This window comes from Lactuca sativa, chromosome 8, assembly GCF_002870075.4.
Source record: "Lactuca sativa cultivar Salinas chromosome 8, Lsat_Salinas_v11, whole genome shotgun sequence".
Lineage (NCBI taxonomy): Eukaryota > Viridiplantae > Streptophyta > Magnoliopsida > Asterales > Asteraceae > Lactuca > Lactuca sativa.
In genome coordinates this window covers 130021479-130032537 of record NC_056630.2, presented here as the reverse complement: position 1 = coordinate 130032537, position 11059 = coordinate 130021479, and positions in this window count along the sequence as shown.

The window sequence follows — 11059 nt, the reverse complement described above, 5'->3', positions numbered from 1 at the left end:
ACCAATGGTAGCCTTATCTCACACGTCCTGAAGCAGTCCATTGCTTCTCTGATCTCATAACTGTAGTGACGTCCCTACAGTCTCATTACTGGCTTAACCAGATCTAATCCATTTGGGTAAATCCGAAATCCAATCAGTGGATTTCCATATCCTCACTCCTACATCCGAACTGGGGGGGGGGGGGGTACTATTGTTCCTTCCGCATTCTAACAACACGCTCATGCCATCTATCAACCTAGTGAATGCTACGACTACACCCACAAACTTACAACACTCTATCACTATCTAGCTGCTAGTGAATGCTACGGCTATACCCGTAGACTTACAACACTCTAACACTATCTGACTGCCTGGTGAATGCTACGGCTACACCCGCAGACTTACAACACCCCTCACACTATTTGCTGCTAGTGAATGCTACAGCTACCCCTATAGTCTTACAACACTTTCCCAACCAGGTCGAACACGCACTCGACCTAACCCTCAACTGAACTCGAGTCCTAACCAGAACTCTAACCTGGTTCCTGAAACCTGCAATCCCGTGACCCCACTGTATCAGTACTGAACCCATGCCCGTGATCAAAGCGTCACAGTAAACCACGAAATTATCTACACCCTTTGGCAGGGTGAGAATCGGTGTCTCGCACAACCGATGTCTGAGAGTCTCGATGCTGCCTGCTGCTCAGGCCCCCAACGAAAGGTCACCGAATTCTTGGTCAGTCGGGTCAAAGGAACCTCAACCTCGTAGAAATCCCATATAAATCTCCGATAATAACTCGCTAGACCCAGTGGACTCTGAATCTCAGATGGAGACCTCAGAATCTCCCACTGCATCACAACCTCTATTTTGGCCGGATGAACTAGAATACCCTTCTGGTTGACAAGGTGGACAAGAGATTGCACCCCGCGCAACCAGAACTCACATTTGGAGAACCTTATAAAAAGTCTCTTCCCTACTTAGATTTGACTAAGTCTTCGCGGCATGCAAGAATTGAAGGATTCCCAACCCGTCTCGCTTTCTAATATCCCACCGATGACAAAATGTGCTTACCAATGCTAGCGTTTAATCACCGATTAAACCTTAAGATCACCCATCCTCTGAAATCTTGAAGAGTACTCTTGAAATCTGTTCCATTCTGACACCTCAATTCATCTCCCAGACTGACCACTGAAGACCTTAATCTTCACTCTGGCTGATGAATCCTCGTTCTCATTTCCAATCTTGCAGTACCACTGAACTTTGACCGAACACAGCCCATGCGAAAATACAATTCTCTTGAACATGCTATGACCAACCACTTTTTCATCTAACACCCGCGACTAACATTATCCTTTTCATGTCACCAGCTCTGTCCTAGCAACGGTAGTGCCTTGAACTCCAAAGTTCATCCATAGACAATTACCGACCATACATGAACAATGATAGAACCTTCGAACGCTGACTTCACTGGAGAACTATCACTCTAACCCTGACCAAGGATCTTCCAAACAATACTCCTGTACAGATCTCGACAAGATCCGAACTGATAACGGTACGCGTGGAACCCACTCCGCAAGATACGTCCCTCTGTAGGTTCATCAAGGACCTTTCGGCATGCAAAATGGAATATACGGTCCTTGATAACCAAACACTAGCAGAAAACCGACTTATCCAAACTCGCTCACAATTCCAAAGCGATACGTATTCCCAACATGAATCGGGTAGCAGTAAAAGATGACATACTCGCAACATCTGGAGGAACGCTAGTCACCTCCAACTGACATAATCAACCCTGCCACACCTGTAGCAGCCTAAACCCTTGGAGTGACAAACTCCCTCGTGTACTCTCTCGTACGCATTGCACTGACTCTGGCCCTGCTGGCCCTCCACCCGATGATTAGAAGTCATGGGTCTCTTCCCGGGATCCTCTACTATACCCGCCTAGCACAATCCTCTCTTTCTAGGGTGGTCCAAATCGATCTCGCATCTACAACCTCTTGGGAATCATATCCTTCAGGGTCTGACACCCTGTCACGCTCACTATCTCGCTTGCCAATGGCTAAGCTGCAACCACTGGAACATCCTCTGTCCCCAAACTGGGTCACAAAATCTTCCCTAAAGCTACTTAGATTCTCCAAGACTCTCACCGAGTCGAGTATGGATCCTGTGCTTTCAGTAGTACGGGCCCAATACTACCTTCCACACCTATCCATACTTTCCTCAGCAATCCTCCCGGATCCTCCAAGTCACTTCCTCTAACTGGTACCCAAGACTCACTGAGCCTCACTACTAACCCACTGAAACATATCCTAGGCTTCCCTAGGTTCCCGAACTCACCCGGTCCTCAGCTGCTGAAAGATTCACACTAATGTCAACTAGCTACCTCATGAATATAGCCACATGCAACGAAGATCAGATAATCCTTCGAGTAAAAGACCCATCCCTAGAACGGTTAGACTCAAACGAGAGCTGCGCAATAGGGTCAAATCTATCACTCTGAGATTATCTAGCCTGTGCCACATATGACTTAGCATATTCACTTAATAGCTAACTCACATTTCTAAGAGTCCCACCAAGCACAAAGCAAGCAGCATTCAGACAATGGAAAATCTAACCATCATATTCCAATCAAATCATTTTATCCTCTAATCAGGAATTTGTACATGCAATTAAAAGGCTCATACAATCAGGAATAACCTAAATAGGCTATCCTATCACTGACTGATCAGTACTAGCACGCAAGTCTACAAGCACATACAATAGGAATACAAGGCATCCTCCTAGATCCTTATCCCTAATCTAGCATGCAATTCTCATAATCATATCATATCATATCTTGTATGGGTATCTTGGGAAAACTTACTTGAGCTCGGCTGATTGCACGCATCACACACTTTGTTCTTCTTAACGTTCTTTTCTCTTTTCAGATTCTTTTCAAACTCCTTTTTATAAAATGGTTTTACTTTTGAAAATTTTCATAGCAAGCCCTTAGTTTGAGTTCAGACACACCCGAGAGTATGTCCAAATCCCTCAAACCAAGGCTCTGATACCAACTTGTAACATCCCAAAAATACAGACCAAAAATTTCATTTTTAAATACGTCATTATAAAACCGACAGTGTCATAAAACATCTGTAATATCATGTCATGTCAAAACCAAAGTTGAAATAATCAACGATGTTATCATAAAACAATATCAAAGTGTAATCCCAAAGGTCTCATGTGCGGAAAACCATAGTGTGATGCGCTGCGATCAAGCCGGCTCCTTTCCTTTAAGCACGAAGTACCTGAAACCAAAACTGAAAACCGTAAGCACGAAGCTTAGTGAGTTCCACCATCATACCACATACCATACAATCTCATATCATACATATATTGTCGGGCATATCTGGGTGCCCGACCTACCCCTTCGGTCCTCTCGACCGGATACTGCCTAGCATATCTTGGTGCTGGCCTCCCCTTCGGTCCTCACGACCGGATACTGACTAGCATATCTGGGTGCTGGTCTCCCCTTCGGTCCTTACGACCGGATATTGCCTAGCATATCTGGGTGCTGGCCTCCCCTTCGGTCCTCACGACCGGATATTGACTAGCATATCTGGGTGCTGGTCTCCCCTTCGGTCCTTACGACCGGATACTGCCTAGCATATCTGGGTGCTGGCCTCCCCTTCGGTCCTCACGACCAGATACTGGGGACTATTTCACCCCCTACTGCTACCACATAACACATATCACATAGCATCATATCATACTAGCACATAAACATAACACAAGTAGTAGCAACCCTAGATGAATATCACAGAGACAATCATCTATCATACAACTCCTACTGGTGGGCCGGCATTGTGGCCGTAGACCCACCGCTACTGGAAGGTAACTCACCTCACACTGCTGAAGTCCCGAAGACCCAATCCCACACTTGCTGAAGTCCCGCAGACTCGACCCCCAGCTGCTGGCTGACAGATTCCCAAACTGTCAACACCAAAATAACACCCAATTAATAATTGGGTCCCAATACATAACCATACGTACCTTCTTTGGGTAATTACTACATTACCCCTCGCTTGGCTTATTTAAGCCCAAGGCCCAATCCGTAGGCCCAAAGTCAACTAGGAATCAAAGCCCAACACATGGCCCAATTTTCCAAATTAGGCCCAGGCCTATACATGGTCTCATTCTAAGGCCCAACATCATATACTCATTAAGGCCCAAGCCATGGCCCATCTATGGCCGAATTTTCCAAACTGGGCGCAAGCCCCTTACATGGGCCTTATGCTAGGCCCATTAAATTACTCTAGACCATTTGCTTGATCTTGGATAGTCCATTTAATAACCCAAATCATCAAGGCCCAATAGAAAGGCCCAACAATAAACCCAAGTGAAATTAGGGTTTCACATAAAATGATGATTAGGGTTAAGTTTCCCACTTAACCCATTAAGGACTTAATCCATTAAGTCCAATATTACTTAGATTAATTTCCGCCAATGATTATTAATTAATATTCCAAGTTATTAAATAATTCTCGTGTGACACGCTTAATTCCCCAAATTAAGATTTATTGGCATTAGGGTTTTTCCAACACAAATACTAGCCCATTATTAATTTGTTGGACTTTTAGGTTATTTAGGGCTTTATTGGGCCTACCAAGCCCACTAGAATATCATTGAGCCCATTAGGGTTTTATTGGGTCTATTAGAGTCCATTAAGCTTCATTGGGCCCATTAGAGCTCCTTTGAGCCCATTAGGGTTTCTAGCACCCCAAACGAATCAATCACAAGAGGCAAAACGCACCGCCACCCGACACGGCGGCCGGTGGCGGCAGCCACCACCTCACGGTGGTTGTTATGGTTTCTTTCTCATTATTCCATTTTCTTTTAAAATTTACAATGAAATACAAAAGCTCACACACACACCCTAACTATCTTAAACACACATACATGGCGGTGTATGGTGGCAGCCACCACCTCACGGTGGTGGCAGTGGGTTTTCCGGCCAAAGTCACTCATACAACCCATGGATGTAAGGCACAACTTGTACACTGGAACACACACCAAAACACGCACATAATACACATCCTTTTTCTCGGAAATGGAAACGAACACCCACCTCACGGTGGCGTACGACAACGGCAGTAACAACCCTAGCAACCACAGCGGGGGCTCGAACTCTCGCTTCATCGGCAGCAAACACAACGACGGTGGCTGATGGTGGTGATTTGCGACGACAGCGGCTCCACGACGGCAGTCTGCAATAGCTGAAGCAGCGACACGAGTAAATGAATCGAGCCATGCAGCGACAGTGGTCGCGACTACGAAACGGAGACCACCATGAACGAAGCAGCGCTGACAACAAGAAATAGAGAAGAAAGGTGGCATGAGATGGCGGACAGCGGCGGCTATAACTTCACTGTCTCAGTGCAATAAGGCAACAAATCTCGGTGGTTCGCATATCGGTTCTCGTTCCCGGCAAAGGCGGCGGCTGGAGGCCACGAATCGGCGACATGGATCGCTTGACAGTGTTGGGTGGTCGGAGGTAGGAGCGGCGCCGGAGGTGGAGTAGGTGGGAGTGGCGACTGCATCATGCGTGAGTAGGTTTAGGGTTAGAATCGGGAATGTTAAGCTTATATACCTGATGCCATAAAGCCTTATTTCCATAATGGCAGAAACAACCCCTCATTATATAATTCTTTTCAAATATGATCCAAATTTTACCATTTGAACCCTGATTCCTGAATCCTTTACAATTGCAGTCCGAATTTTACCTTTCAGCCCTTGCTTCCATAATTCCTTCCATATTAAGTCCTAATAATTACCAATTAGTCCCTGTCATCATGAATATTTACAAACCATTTTGAATCATACACTTTTAACCCCCAACTTCTAAAATTATGACAGTTAGCTCTTCGAGACCATCACCTTGCTATATAATTATTTATTTTAGGGCTTCAATTCGTTCATTAATTCATTTATTTATTTAATAAATAAACGGGGCTTTACAATAGAAGATGCATCGTGAATTGTGTTGCTGGTGTGTAGGATCGCTTGCTCATAAGTGTTAAAACGGAAGTGGTTGACCGCTACAGAACATGGCTTTAGCAGTTGGACACTTATACTTTGTAATGTGTAGGACAAGACTCGAAAATTGGACTCGAGAAGGCACCACCTCGTGGTAAGAGGTACCACGTCGTGGTGGGTGGGTGTAAATTTTGTTTCGTTTTCTGTTAGCGAAACCGCATCGTGTTGAGGGATACCATGTCGTGGTGGTAGTGAAAATGCAAAAATAAGTTAATTCTTTAGCATATTTCTTCAATAAATTTATCACCAACAAAGATATGCATTTGTGGAAACGTGAATCTTCACTCGATGGATCAAAATAATGCTCGATATGCTGATCAAATCTCACTTCTCTTGCCGCTTATCTAATCTTTCTTTAAAACGCGTCAATCTCTCGCGAAAATAACTCCTATCTCAAACTCAAAATTTCCTGGGAATCTAAAGACAAGAAAAATGATAAAACAAGGAAACAAAAAAAATCCAAATCCTAGGTTACAAATATCCAAAAAATTAACCCAAAACAAACCAAAACAAACCAAACCAAAATAAACCAAACAAACAAAAAGAATTGTGTTAAATCCACTTCCAAATAAATGGATAAAATCAATCACTCCTCATCCTCATCGTTGTGACCACCACCACTACCACTCGCTCCTCCTTGTTGTTCTCACCATAACTTGTCCCAGCTTGGTAAGTACGGGTACGTAACTGGATAAGCACTTGGCTGCTGAATGTTCAAGTGTTGCATAAGGAGATCCAAATGCATGTTAGTGTAATTTACACCTCGACCCAAGTTATCCTGATACTGCCAGAGAGCAACATTGTAAGGGTCCATAGGAAGCTCTTCATCGGTCGGAATCACTGGTGGTTCATCATCACTTGTATCACTACCACTTTGTCTCACCCGCCTCCCGGGTTGGTTTCTCGGTGTATCATCGGGAATGGAGTAATTACCATACCCATTGTTAATGACAACACGGGAACGTTTGTACAAAATAGGAGAAAAAGATTTGCAAGGCTCGATTGTCAAGAAATAGGCTTCATGTGTTTCGAGGATTCCAAAAGACCGTGCCAATAGGGTTATTAACATCCCACCATAAAGAGGAGATCGACGATGATCCTTTCCCACCCGAACTGCCAAAAATTCTGCCACAAGATATGGAATGTCAACACAGATGTTCGGTGTGATGAGGGTCCATAGAAAGAAAACATCCAATGTCGGGACTTTGTCCCCCTCCTGTCTCTGGTTTATGGTGTTGGTGATCAATCTTTGAAGGAGGCGGTGTATAGGGGACTTGATCTCACTTTCTTGCGTGGTACTAAAATTGTATGTACCATTTTCTATAGTCGACCAATAAGTGTCGTCCTTGAAACCTTCGGCGGTCCAGATACAACTAGCAATGAACTCAATATAATACTCGATATGAACTTTGGATGGTAAACAAAGTTCTGTCCGCATTGTAAAATCGACCAAGCTCAGTTCGTGCCTCTCTCCCGCCAAACAAAATGTGATGTTTTTTGGTTCATTGATACCAATTTGTCTCTGGAATCTAACTATTGCCAAGAACTCAACTACCAACTCCTTTTAGACCGTCTCTTGAATGTGAAATAATCTCCTCCATGCCGTACATACGAACCTCCTTTGAAAGCCATCAAAGGATTGAACCAAAAATGGTTCAATAGCTTCCGACAAACCAACTTCCTCCATCCATGTCTAGTTGACTTCAGTTGGGTCATGCACCCTATGTTCTTTCATCCAAGAAAGCTTTCCATTCCATTGAGCTAAAACTCATGGACCCACTACCCTCAGAAAAGTATACCACGGGAGGTCGGGACGACCCCCGGGTTGGTTTCTTCTACGATGACTTGCAATTTCAACAAAAGAAACGAAAACACAATAACCAACAACCGTATACAAGTTTAGAAATCAAATCAAACAGATTAAACTGATTTTTCACCAACGATGACGAGGACCACGACGAGTCATCGTGGTCAACGACTGGTCATGTAACCTCTACATAATCAATCATTTTTTAGACCAGAACAACTCAAATCAACTGTAGGTTTTGCTAAGGGCATAGAATCGTGTAATTTCAAGTAAAATGCAAAGTATAATCATAAAAAACTAAGTCCGATTTTGTCAAAATTCGGAACCCTAACTTAGGAAATTACCCTAAATATCAGTTTAAATCAGCAAATGTGCACCAATAACACTTAGATACTCGATTATCAGTAAGAACATAAGTTAAAAAATTACCTTTTTGTTAAAGAAATCGAAATTTCGAAGAAAATCGGGAGGAGGCTTCGTGGAGAATGAACATGACAAGATGTCGAAATTGAAAAATAAAAGAAAAGTTTACTGGGTTGGTTAAAATAAACCCCATTTTTTACTGCAGTTTAACCGACAACGCGTTATGGTTTTGACACCACGTCATGTTGTTTTATTGAAATTCGTGATTATGCTTTGCTTTCTATAAAGTCACCACGTCGTGGTGATTTTTACCACATCGTGGTGATAAACATTATTTAATTATGAACAATTTTTTAAAAAGACTTTTACCCGACACTCATGCCATGATATTTCTCTCAACAAAATCCATATAAAAATTTAGAGGAGTAAAAAATAAAATATAAAGAAAAATTATAAAAAATAAAGAAAAATAAAAGAAAAGGAAAGAGAATGCAAACTCCAAACTACAGATTTCCTCCTGTAAGCGCTTCTTTTTGGGGAGTCGTGAGCTGGACTGCCTCCCGCCCTATGTTGATGCGGCTCATGCAAACTTCACTATTTTTCGCTTCTTATTCTTCATTTGGCATGCTTTCCTCATAGTGCTTGTCACACCCCCAAACCGGAATGACGGAAATGTTCAGGGCGTATGACATCATGTACAGTATCATAACAATTGAATAATACTAATCAAAACAACACAACCATCATCTTGAAAATATATAATTTACATTGTGTTCAAAACATTGTATGATTGACACCAAAATTATAACGAAAGCTAAGACACGAAGATACTATGCTCCATCTTCGTGTCACCTGTGAGGGTACCTGTCTACTAATTTCCTGAGAATAAAAGTGGTTTGAAAAAAGTGTCAACATTTAAGTTGAATACGATAATGTGTTCTTCCAGAAAATCCAATTTTTACTTTGTAAATGAGTTGTAGTTTTAGTACCTTAAGACCAAAAAGTATAAGTTTCTTATGCTTAAAATTTGTAATGTGAAGTTCTAATTTATGTAAATGGTGTGACCCATACTGTTACCTCCTATGAATGCTTACTGTATACAAGTGATATATAATCAAGATCGAACGAACAATCGAATGGGTGATTCTGCCCTAAGCCCACAACCAAACAAGGAACAGGAAGTAAGGCGGAAATCACACATTGCACTGCCTATCAAATCTTCTTTGTATATAACCCTAATGTATATATTAAGTAATCATAGATTTAGCAATAAGAGTCCTCACTATGTGTTTTCCTGAAATGCTAATTGTACCGTATTAGTAAGTGGTATAATGTATTGCTTTTAGTGTAACTGTGTGTAATTCTAGAAATACCATAACTTCCTTCTATAATCCCTTAGTGTATACAAGTTATATAAAATCAAGGTTCAATAGGCCGTCGCATGTAATGAGTTTGCCCTAAGCCCACAACCAAACAAGGAACAAGGCCCAAAGCGAACCCACCAATTCTAAGTCGATTAGATCTTAATTTTATATAACTCTAGCATATACACTAAGCAATCATAGACAAAAATATGATTCTCTGTTGTCCTAAAACCGACGTGTATGAAATATTATACTTGAAAATAGTGCGATACAATTTATTATTTAAATAAAACCATTGAAGTCATGTTTATCCCGTAAACCAAATATTTTAGTTAATGCTTATTGTGAGTGTTTATTATAACCATGCTAAGATGACTAATGGCCTACACGACGTTCTTCAGGCGTCAGAAAGTTATGACATTTGTCACCCATAACTTCCGTTCCAACTGTAGCTAACAGTCAGGGCGTGGGATTCTCACTCCCGTATAGATCTATACACAAACTAATGCTCTCCATGCAGGAGACTCTGGTTATAATTCAGGATTTTAATGGGTACCTTTTTTTGGTACGACGAAGGAGTGGTTCATAATCCTGTACTACCTAGTTTACATAAAGTGTGTTGAAGTTTTCTTTTCCTTGTTATTGTACGTATTATCAATTTATAGTGTTTACAATGTATAAAATAATCATAATTTTGTATAATCATTCCTTTGACCCAAAAGAGTACGATAACGTGAATGTTCCCCAAACTATACCTATTATAGTTTAAAAATGTATGTTCCGATGAATTGGTAAAACCTTGTATTTTTAACAACTTTGTACGTAAGAGTTTAGAAGTTTGGTAGTAATGATTTTAGCATTTTTGCGTAAAATGTATATATATATATATATATATATATACAAAGTACGTGAAAACATAATAAGCGATTTATATTTTTAAACACAAGAGTTCTTGTGTTTTACTTGTATTCCCCCCTACCCCTCCCCAAACATAGAAACGCTTGGAAAATTGTGGGGGTATGAACTCACTTTTTACGATTCCTGGTGTTGTGCCAGTTTTGTCGCGAAACTTCGACATGTCATAACTTCTTCGTTATAACTCGGATTTCGGCATTCTTTATATCTCCGGAATCGTTGTACCGACCACTACAATTTTCTTCATATATATTGGGTCCATCTATTATTTTTGTTTTTATTCTTAACTTTTGAATATTTTGACTTTTATTGACTTTCTTTGATTTTCATTGATTTGAAATAACTGGATGTTACATTATCCCCCCATTAGAGACAATTTCGTGTCGAAATTATTTCTATAGTGAGTGTCCATGAACAAGGGTAAAGATGCAGGTATTTTCGTTGCATCTAGTCTTCTTGTTTATAAGTGAATTCAGGTTGTCGCTTGGCGTTCCAGCAGACCTTCACTTTTGGTATGCGGCTTTGTTTCGGTTAGTCTTACTGTTTTCTTAGGGA